The sequence below is a fragment of the Mixophyes fleayi genome, chromosome 12, assembly GCF_038048845.1.
Source record: "Mixophyes fleayi isolate aMixFle1 chromosome 12, aMixFle1.hap1, whole genome shotgun sequence".
Lineage (NCBI taxonomy): Eukaryota > Metazoa > Chordata > Amphibia > Anura > Limnodynastidae > Mixophyes > Mixophyes fleayi.
The window spans coordinates 66,244,332-66,255,062 of NC_134413.1; the positions used below are offsets into that span (position 1 = coordinate 66,244,332).

At 42.8% G+C, this 10,731-nt stretch overlaps 1 long non-coding RNA gene across 1 annotated transcript; it reads right to left on the reverse strand.

Moving 5' to 3' along the window:
- Positions 1–1,246: 1,246 nt before the first annotated feature.
- Positions 1,247–9,395, reverse strand: LOC142108512 (uncharacterized). Its single transcript, XR_012680167.1, has 3 exons — positions 9,343–9,395; positions 5,232–5,335; positions 1,247–2,404 (listed from the first exon to the last, which is right to left on the reverse strand). It is a non-coding gene; the product is annotated as an uncharacterized LOC142108512 (long non-coding RNA).
- Positions 9,396–10,731: the final 1,336 nt, after the last annotated feature.

Here is a 10,731-nt window from a genome sequence, read left to right on the forward strand (position 1 = left end):
AACTTGCACTATTTTTCTTTTCTACCACTGCTGTGTGCCAATGTGTCCTAGATGTGCTAGGAACTGCCGTGTGTTTGTGTCATTGCTCTGTCGCTTACCATCCAGCCAGGTCGCTGCCGTATTTGTCCGAAAGTGTATGAAAATAATATTGTGATCTGTGAGGTGGTCAAAATTGACTGCAAATGACTTGAAATTAGTGTTATTGAGTTTAATAATAATTTAGGAACAAAAAAAAGTGCAAAAATATGTGATTTTAGCATATTTTAGTTTTTTCCCCAAAAAATCCAAAACCAAAACACCAAGCTAATCCAGATTCAAAACCAAAACCAGTTCACAGGGTTCAGTGAGCATTTCTACTCTAAACAAACTTACATATCTGATGAGGATTTTTTAAATGAAGTAACTGCTTCTGTCTTTATTACCCCTTACCCAATGTCTATCAACAGGTAAAACCTATTTGATGGGTGGAGTGAATATCTGTAGTAAAAGGATTGTAGGCAAAATTATTGCCAGATTTAAATTATTTTGGCCAGATTTAAAACCGTGTCTCCTATATGAATATATATTTTCATGGTTTTTGTTTGGTTTGAGAATAAATGTATTGTGAGCTTCCTTGAATTAGCGGGAGTCATTTTGTTCCTTATAAATATTTTGGTAAAGCGTGGTTAAGAGTGACATAATATTAGATTTTAACATCTTATGATACTCCCTGCACATACTGCCTTGGCCATGTGGTTTATTGTCCTTATAGATGAAAGCACTTAAATGCAGACATGTGTGCCTCTGTAACTTTACACTTACCTGCAAAGAGTTAATATTCCCTGCTCCAGGCCGACCAATAGTAGTTAAGTGGGAGTGTCTTGGATTTCTATATAGGTCCCCATTGGCTGTCTAGATGGTCTCTTTATTCTTCACAAGGTAACGCCCATCCACCCCTGGTGACGGGTTGGTCTGCTCATGCGAATTCTATGAATTAACCACATTGCGAGTCTAGAGGGGGTGTGGTCACTCTGACACCAGATTTAGCACCATCCACGCTTGGTTCGGGTAATCAGCCGGTTAGGTGTTCCGCAGTGCACCTTCTCCGCCACCTAGTTTTCAATTAGTAATAAACTGTGACCCATTTAGCCACTTTATACAGTCTCGGTGTCTTCATTTTAGTTAAGTTAAGATATGACAATAAAAGTATATTGCAGAAGGTAAGAAAAGACATCCAGGATATGCAGTTTAAACAATATTTGGCACATTTATTAATTATAGATGGTGGTGTTAATCCTTTTTGCTTCTAAAATTGGCTCAGCAGTAGAAAAAAAGTTGAACGCTGTGTAATACAATACCAATATTGAGAACAACATGGCCCCAAATGTGACATTTCATTTAAAAGCAAATAAAAATTTTGTTTTGCAGGGATATCATTTTTTTATATTTAGCTTTTATATCTGGTCTTATCTCATTTTGGCACTCTGTGATCTGGCATTCTGAATACCGGCGGTGCCCCAGAAGCTGAACACCCACCCCTGCAACTGCGATGTGATATATCCTGATGACTGTATACTAATCACATTTATATATTATATTATACTGTATAATTTACACTCTCCCCCTATATATGCTACATTAAAACCTTTTGGAAGCTGTCAGTATAAATCCAAACACTTCTAGGTCGATATTATTCTTCCAATATAAGTAAAGTTATAGGAACTCCCGCTCTGTTAAATAAACGTAAAGCAACTTTTCACACTAAGCACCACTGCTTTTTTGGATTGACCTCTCCCTGGAATGATTGGATGACCTGTCAGTCTGACTGAGAGGTTTCTTTTCCCCCTGCATTTCTTGTTAAGTTGGTTCCCCAAAGTGCTCAGGCAGTGAATATAATTTCCTAAGACTTCTCAATGATTGAGGTCATGATGGTGATCCCCAGGCTGGATCTCACAATAATGTCTCCTGGACTATGTCAATGAGACACGGGCATTTCAAAACCAGTATCTTCTGGACTGTCAGGAACTTCTATCTTTTCATTTCTCTTGGGCCCTGGGTTCTTATCAGCTGTGCAATGAGACTTCAAACACTGCCACAAAAGTAATTCATCGTCCTTTTCTATATTTTATGAAGGACAGAAACATAGAAATTGACAGCAGTGAGGAATTTCTCGGACCACCTGTTCTTCCGAGTAATCTGCTGCCGCATTCTTTCACTCTCTGTGATCTTTGACTTTCTTTCATTTCCAGGACAACCTTGTCATCTTCGGGTTCTTCTGTATTCTATTTTATGTAGCTTTTTGCTGGCACATTGTACAACAATCCCACTTCTCTGATGAATAAGTCCTTAGCCATTTGTCAGCTAAACTCCCACTTCTTTCCGTTTAAAGCTCCATTCAGTTTTTCTGGCTCTAACGCGTCCCCTCCTGTAAATATATACGTACATATATATATAGGCGCTCATGGACACACAGAATGATGATATAGATGGCCTTCTTAAACACTCTTATGAATGTGGGGAATATTCACATGAAGCAGAGATACTCATTGGAAAACCATGGAGGTATATACACTTTTTGCCTTGAAAAATATTCCAGTAAGGAGTAGAAACGCGTCAGGAACATTTATGTGGACTCCTACCATCTCTGGCCGTATTGATTCTAGAAGGGACATTTTACACCTAAAGAGACCCGTAACTCCTATGAGATAGGTATACAGTCCAGGTTGGGGTATCCTCCCTTTCTTTAGGGTTTTAATTATTTATGTATGTTTTATCTTCTTTTATTTCTCTTTTATATTACAGTGGTAATGCACTAGAAGGTCGTACTATTATTTTTTCATAGGTACCTACATGACGTGAGTGAAATACCATCATCCCTCGCATGTGGCTATATGCTGAGAGTGGAATACATGTGGACAAGTTTTGATAATTTATTCAAGGCAAGCAGTAAAGAAAGCTTCTTGTAAGCATAATATTGGAAAGTGAGAGCTGTGTTCACAGTACATGAGGATAAAGAGTGTTTCACCTCTTGTCACCTTTAAGAATTGAAGGATTCTCTACCTTTTCTTCACAGACTTTGTGCTCCTTGTGTGGTGGAGCATATTCATCATCATCATTTATATAGCGCCACCAATTCCGCAGCACTGTACAGAGAACTCACTCACATGTTTTGAACTTATGACACTATATTGCTTTATATCTTTTTCTGTTTCATGTGAATATTCCCAACATTTTACTAGGCCTGAGGATGATAGATGACAGATGCATCATTATACAAACACAATTAGAACAGCGGTACCCTGGGAACAATTAGTAAGCCCTGCATTATCTCAACCTTAATGGTATTAATGTTTTGCTCTATGTCAGCTGTGTTATCAGATATAAAGGGGCATCATAATCCGCCTAGAGGTTGATAACTTTACCTTTACATTATTTCTCTCACCAAAAGTTACCTTATCACCATGAAATAAAGACACAAGACAATTGTTTGGCGTACGAAAGGTCACAAAAACTATTGAAGAATACGTTTTAATCAGAATGGTGGCCAATAAATAGCAAGGCAGCACGGTGGCTCAGTGGTTAGCACTTCTGCCTCACACCACTGGGGTCATGAGTTTGATTCCTGACCATGACCTTATCTGTGTGGAGTTTGTAGGTTCTCCCCGTGTTTGGATGGGTTTCCTCCAGGTGCTCTGGTGTCCTCCCACACTCCAAAAACATACTGGTAGGTTAATTGGCTGCTATTAAATTGATCTGTCTCTCTCTCTCTGCGTATGTTGGGGAATTTAGACTGTAAGCTCCAATGGAGGAGGGATGTGAATGAGTTCAATGTACAGCGCTGCGGAATTAGTGGCCAAAACCATAATATTCTTGAACTATATATTGGAACGTACCCCATTTGACTCATTAGCTGAGGCCTGCCTGACTAAGCTTTACCCCTGTTTGGGGAGAGTACCCAACACGCAACCCGAATGTGTTATTATGGCCACTGATTGGACTGCTTTCCACCAACTGGACCTTTCAGGAAGGAAAAAGGCTGATTCAACAAGCAAATCAGACTGACAAACAAAACAAAATGGGGCTGGGTGGACGGGGAACATTCCAGAAGGCAGGAGAAATCTGTCACTTACCCCACTTATAAACCTTCCCTAGTTATTTATAACTATAGGATCGCAGCAGATATCAGAGTCCCACTGACTTTGTATGCAAAACTAGTCCCCACAACTTTCTATAGGGACTGCGGTTTTAGCCTGATTTAACAACTTGTCTGCAATAGCTAACAACCAATATCTGTAACTGAGCCATTATTAAGGACCCATCCAAATGAATAATCTCAATATTTCACCATGAAATCTCATTTACTTTTTCCTATATTCCTTGACATGTTCCTAGTAAAAACATGTCGTATATTTATATATATATATATATATATATATATATATAATGTCTCATAGATTGTAAGCTTCCGAGCAGGGTTCTCTTACCTCTCTGTCTGTATGTATTACCCAGTATTGTTTTATTAATGTTTGTTCCCAATTGTAAAGCGCTACGGAATTTGCTGGCGCTATATAAATAAATGTTGATGATGATATATGAGAAGCGATAAGCGTGATAAGTTAGATTTTATTTATAAGTGCATACCTTCCAACTGTCCCGATTTAGGCGGGACAATCTCGATTTGAGGACTATGTCCCGCTGTGCAGATTGGGACATCTTTGTCCCGATTGGACCAGAATGGTGGGAGGAATGTATAAGTCCATTTACTTACATCCAGCGGTGAACGGGTGTTGTATGAGCGCAACAATTGTATGATCTAACAAGGGGCGGCCAAGTGATTGAGAAGCACAATAAGCGACTGCAGTGGTGTGGCCACCTCGCCCAAATGATATAACCACGCCCCTGTTGTTACATGGCCACGCCCCATCACTCTGTCCCGATTTGAACAGCCACAATGTTGAGAGGTATGTAAGTGTACTACAATTAGTAGTAAGCATTGTTCCCTTCAATACTCAAACATCTGACCATTCCTGCACCAACACCTCCTTTGCCCAATTCAGCAACACTTGGATTTCACCATAGTATACACAGGAACAGGAGCACACACTTAACAGTTTGTAACATTAGTTAAACTTGTGTAGTGTTCTGCCATTATAAAACAAACATTATCAGACCTTATAGCGTTATGTTGCACCCTTCTCCAGGCTCCTATGGAAATTGGTCTATGTTGGTGTAGGTGTAAGATTTCCTCTCACCTCTCTTATTCAGAACAGGGACTCCGCTCAAATCTTGACACGTGGCTTCTCTTCTGGGGACCAAGAACACCAAGGGGAGACTTAGGGGAACCCCTTGCCCATCACTATAACCATAACGGGACACAATTTATTAGATGAGGATGGGCAGCAACCACTTTTCTATGTTTTATAACAAAAAATATACGTTTATCATGAAATAATGACAGGACATCAAATAATACAACATACGATAATAAAGCCAAAAATTACTTGAATGTTAGAAAGCTAACCTCTTGCATAGCAACTGTGACAGGATGGACTGCCTATGCCACCCTGTCTGTTGTTGCTGGGAACCGGCTGGGCTTACTTTGCCACCGTTCCCTTACGTTATCCCAAATGCGCCCTCTTGCCGCAGTAGGCGGGGCTTACAATGCTGCCACCACTGAGCTCCTTCTATGGCATTCAGAGCCATGTTCCTTCTGGGTAACTGACGCTGCGAGTGTACCTCGTTGCTGGTGTACCAGGGATGGTACTCCTGACCTCTCAATATAGATCAGGGTTGCTGTGGATGGATCCCCCTCTGGCCTATCACACTAACCAGGGCTGCATGGGTAGCAAGCAGAGCGGTGGTACTGGAAAAGCTTGGGTCCAAACCTCAGACAGACGGAGAACGGATTAGATTTTGGGTCTAATCTGCAGATCACAGGAATACAGCAATATTGAAGATGTTTTCAAGCAGGTCTTGAAGCAAGATGTTTATTTGCTCTCACACTGGCTAACCAGTGTGATCAGGTCAGATGAAAATCAGAAGAATGATACATTACATGCTCACACAGCTCAACTTTTATACAGTTCTGACACAGGCTATTTTTAGCATCAGGATGTACTCTATTTTCACAAACATGGATTTATATGCATTGGGAAGCTAGCCATATTTACACTTATATGTGAAATTCTAGAAACGCTGTGATGTCCTGCATCTGGTTTTCAGATGCAGAGAATCCAGGAGCCAGTCTTAATTAAAAGTTCCTGCCTTCAATGTTGAACCTTCACACATCAAAAGATCTAATTAACATGGGGCTTTTTTTCAGACCGTTTGGAATACATATTCACACAGAACAACAAAAACCAAAAACAAGCCAGTTTCCCACGTCACAATACACGAAAGGCTTTGTAAACAAAGGCTCATTGTATCAGATATATACATCAGAAATAAGGTATTTCCTTTAGCAAGGGTAAACAAAAAAAACAACTTTTCTACTCTGGTCTCAGAGATAACGATTTCCTATCTCACAATATACACAATATCTAAAATAAGTGCGTTGGCAATTTATATAAATCAGCGGCCTGCGCTATTTCCTTTAAATAAATTCATACCAAAAGTTATTTATCAGTGATCCGGTCACAGCAACTTCGATCATTTCCCTTGCACAACTACCTTTACCCCTCAGTGCCTATAGATGAGGTACCTCTGGCACTCTATTTAATCCAGCTGGTTTGATAGCACAACAGGTAGTTCACATGGAGCCTGCATACTGACAATGCCCGGGGTTATATAACATTCCACTAAGAATAACATGAACATGGTTTGAATATAACACTCACTGCCTTTAAATATGTAAATGTAAAAAATAATACTTTTAGCTCTCTTGCTGGTGCATTCTGGTGGCCTGTGATCCTTCACAGTCTATGCATATGCCTGAACTAGGAAGATAGTCCTTGGACACAGTATTTTACACAGGTGCTTTTGAATGGAGACTTCTTACTTCCCTGCGGATCCAGTTATCACTATTTCCTAGAAACAGTTGAACACTCTCACTCTATGTCACCACTCAGACTTGGTGATCCAGACGAGCGCCCTGACTTATCTTGTCTTCTCTGCCTCCACGCTGCTCTGGACAGTCGCTGCGGCTCTCCAGAGCGGGAGACAGCTTGCCAAGTTCTGCACATATACAGACCCGGCATTTCTTCCATTCATTCATTGCAGCCAATCAGCTGCTAGCTCTCACTATAAAAGGCACCTCCCGCTGTAGTAAGGTGTCAGATCTTCAAGTCTCTCTTCCAAGTTAGACGCCCCCTGCAGTGATTCTCACCTGAGCAGCCTCCAGTTATTTTCTGCATGGTCCATACCTTCCTTCCTGGGCTTCTTGTCTACAGTTGTTGCAAAACCTCGCTCCACTACCTTCCTGACTCAAGGGGCCTCCCAGCTCCACAGGATTTCCATGGCAACAGTTGCTGCAGAACCTCGCTCCGCTACCTTCCTGACTCAAGGGGCCTCCCAGCTCCACAGGATCTCCATGGCAACAGTTGCAGCTGAACATCGCTCCGCTGCCTTCCTGACTCTAGGGGCTTCCCAGCTCCAAGGATTACCGTGGCAACAGCTGCTGCAGAACCCCGATCCGCTACCTTCCTGACTCTAGGGGCTTCCCAGCTCCACAGGATTACCGTGGCAACAGCTGCCGCAAAAACTCTCTCCGCTACCTTCCTGAATCTAGGGGCTTCCCAGCTCTGCAGGATATGCGTGACAACTACTGCTACTGAACCACACTTCCGCTACCTTCTATCTTTTCTTGTTCTGGTGTACCAGGTTCTCCTTGTGGTTTCGCCCATTACCTTCTGAGAGGAACGCGACCTGCGGTTCGGGAGCCGCTACGCCCATAGTCCCTTACGGCAGTCCCTGGTGAAACCTCCCGTTCCATTAGACTCCGCGCCTCTCTGAGGGTAGCGTCAAACCAGGCAAAACCACTCGGGCATCTCCCAGAATCCTCGTGGTGTGACACTCTATCACTTGACTGCTTTATAAATACAGGTACAGTTTTCGATTGAAAATACCACAGCTTTCTCTGTAATCTCAAAATGGCTGCTCTCTTAATGGGCTGAATTTTATTCACGCAAAATGGTAGCAAACTCAATTCCCCTCTGTTCAGCAGCTTTATACCATATTTGCCAACTCTCCCGGAATGTCCGGGAGACTCCCTAAATTCGGGTAGGTCTCCCGGGCTCCCGGAAGAGCAGGCAAATATCCCACATATGGCATCTGCTCCTCAAAATTTTGGCCTCGTCCCCCCTCCCCCCGCGACAAAAACAGCATTTTGCCTTGGGCGGAGCCAAAATGATGCAAAATACCGCGCCCCGCATCTCCCGCCCACTAACCACGCCCCCCTGTCTGGGTTCTCCTGGAAGGAACTTACCAAAGGTTGGTAAGTATGCTTTATACTTCCTGTAGTCCTGGCAGGAAGCAATTTGTTAGCTCAGCAAGTATGTATATTATTTGAAGCAGATCAAACACAGTCTCTTGAACCTAACCACCCTCTCTCCCAAAGCTCTTCACTCTCAGAGTAGTATCTCAGTCCACCAGCAAATAAGTAATATAACCAACTATACCTATTTGGAATTCCTCCACTCCAAAGCTCCTTGTTTATGTACCACCATATTTCCAGGTGTGCCTATGGAGGAGATGATTGTAGTAGAGTCTCACCGCTATCTCTCCTGTGTAGTGTCTCCACCTTGTCTCCACCTTAGTCACCTGGGGCGAGAAGAAAAATTGTCGCCCCCCCATAGTCCTCAATTTTAACCAAATGAACCTAAAATATTCATAGACTGTGTCCCCCCCTTTCAGCGTTGCGCACTGGGCGGTCTCCCCTCTCGCACAGCCCTTGTTATGGCCCTGCCATACTCTAATTACACAGGAGGTATTCAATAAACATAAGCTGCTGACACACTTAAACTCATTCAAACAGTGCAATACAGAAATCATGCAATAACCCTGTAATGTAGTGATAATTGTCCAAATCTTTGATATCTGATAGTATCAAAAGTACAGATCCTTGCGTGCTTGATCCAAGACGTTAGGAACATATGCAATTCAGATGAATAAAGAAATAACAGCTCCCTTGAATCTCTGGGTTTGGCAGAGCTTAAAACTAGCAGTAATAACACAACTTGCAGAATCTTTCCTCCAGAAAGATATAAATTTCTCCTGAATATAACATCCAACACTCCTTCTCCCCCACTTGGTGGTAGAAACTGGTGCAAACAAAATTGTGGCTGCTCCTTCCTATTAGCTATAATGATGAAACTTCACGTTCTTTCTTATAGAGTATGTTACACTTTACACTTGCAGTTTACTCACTGAAATGCTCCTCCTTTGCATTTAACAAGCTATTTCTTCTAGGTGATTCAGTCCCAGAATACCTGGCTATCTCTCCCTGCACTATTACCCTTGACACTAAAACACAGTCCTGCAAAATGGTTTTGATTCAATATCTTCGGGTCTCCCAACCAATTCCCTGACTAACTAAACTGTAGCCGCAAATCTCAGTCCAGTAAATAGATAATTCAATAAACAATCAGTACATGTCCCATAGTTCTTTAACTGTCATATTCAGCACGGCTCCTCTTATCAATGGAGTCTGTCAGATTGACCCACTCTCCTCCAAACGACCTTCTCCTCACACTCCTGAAATCCTTCCCCTGTCCCTTGCTCTCCTTGACTGGGACTCTGAGTAATGAACCCAACTCCTGGTTCCACAGTGCATATTTCTCCAATTCTCCCTCTCTCAATGGCTCTGTCTCCTGGCCCCCAGCTTCTCGATCACAACCTTCTCTCAGCTCTCTAGCTAATCCTCTCACTGCTTTCCCAACTTCACAGTTTTCCCACCAGTGACAGCCTCTGGTGTCTCTCTGATCTCTGTCTCACCCCAAGGCAGTCTGGGGGATGTAGTTTCCAAGCAGTCAATCTGTGTTCTGTTCCACATGGGTTGACTGTCGCAGGCGCTGGTGCTACATTTAAACTCTCCTTCAATTGCTGCTGTTTTCCACTACTCATCACAGTAACTCTCTCACTGCTTTGCTGCTGTCTCTCTCTGCCTCAGCTCTGTTTTCTCTCCTCTCACAAACTTTTCTGTCTTCAGATTTCTCCCTCAGATTTCTCCTCACAGGCTCTGACTACACCCTCTGTTTTGTGCCTCTCCCTTTTGAGCAGGCATATACACTGGGCTGGCTTAACTCTTCTCCTAGCCTCCCCTCAGCAGCAGTTGAGCATGCTGGGAGATGTAGTTTTACTCCTATCCTGATGAATGTGCAGTTACACAGCTGCGTCGACTTACAATTACAAGCAGGATAAAGAAGAAAAAGGAGAAAATAACATCAACATTGCTTCAGTCGCTGATACATCTTGACTATTGTCTCGCTTGTGCTCTAGAGTAGATACATCTTCAGCTCGTACTTGCCAACTCTCCCGGAATACCCGGGAGACTCCCGAATTCCGGGTAGGTCTCCCGGACTCCCGGGAGAGCTGGCAATTCTCCCGCATCTGCCCACTTCCTATTAAAGTGGACAGATTTGAAGCCTCCATGATGTGGTTCTCCAGGAATCGGCATCATTTTGGCCCCGTGTTAAAATGACGCATTTGCGTCATTACGTCACAGGGGCGGGGCCAAATTGACGCAATTTGCAGAGCCGCACAACCACCTCTACTCTGAGACCCCTGGAGGCCAGCCTGTAAAAGTTGGCAACTATG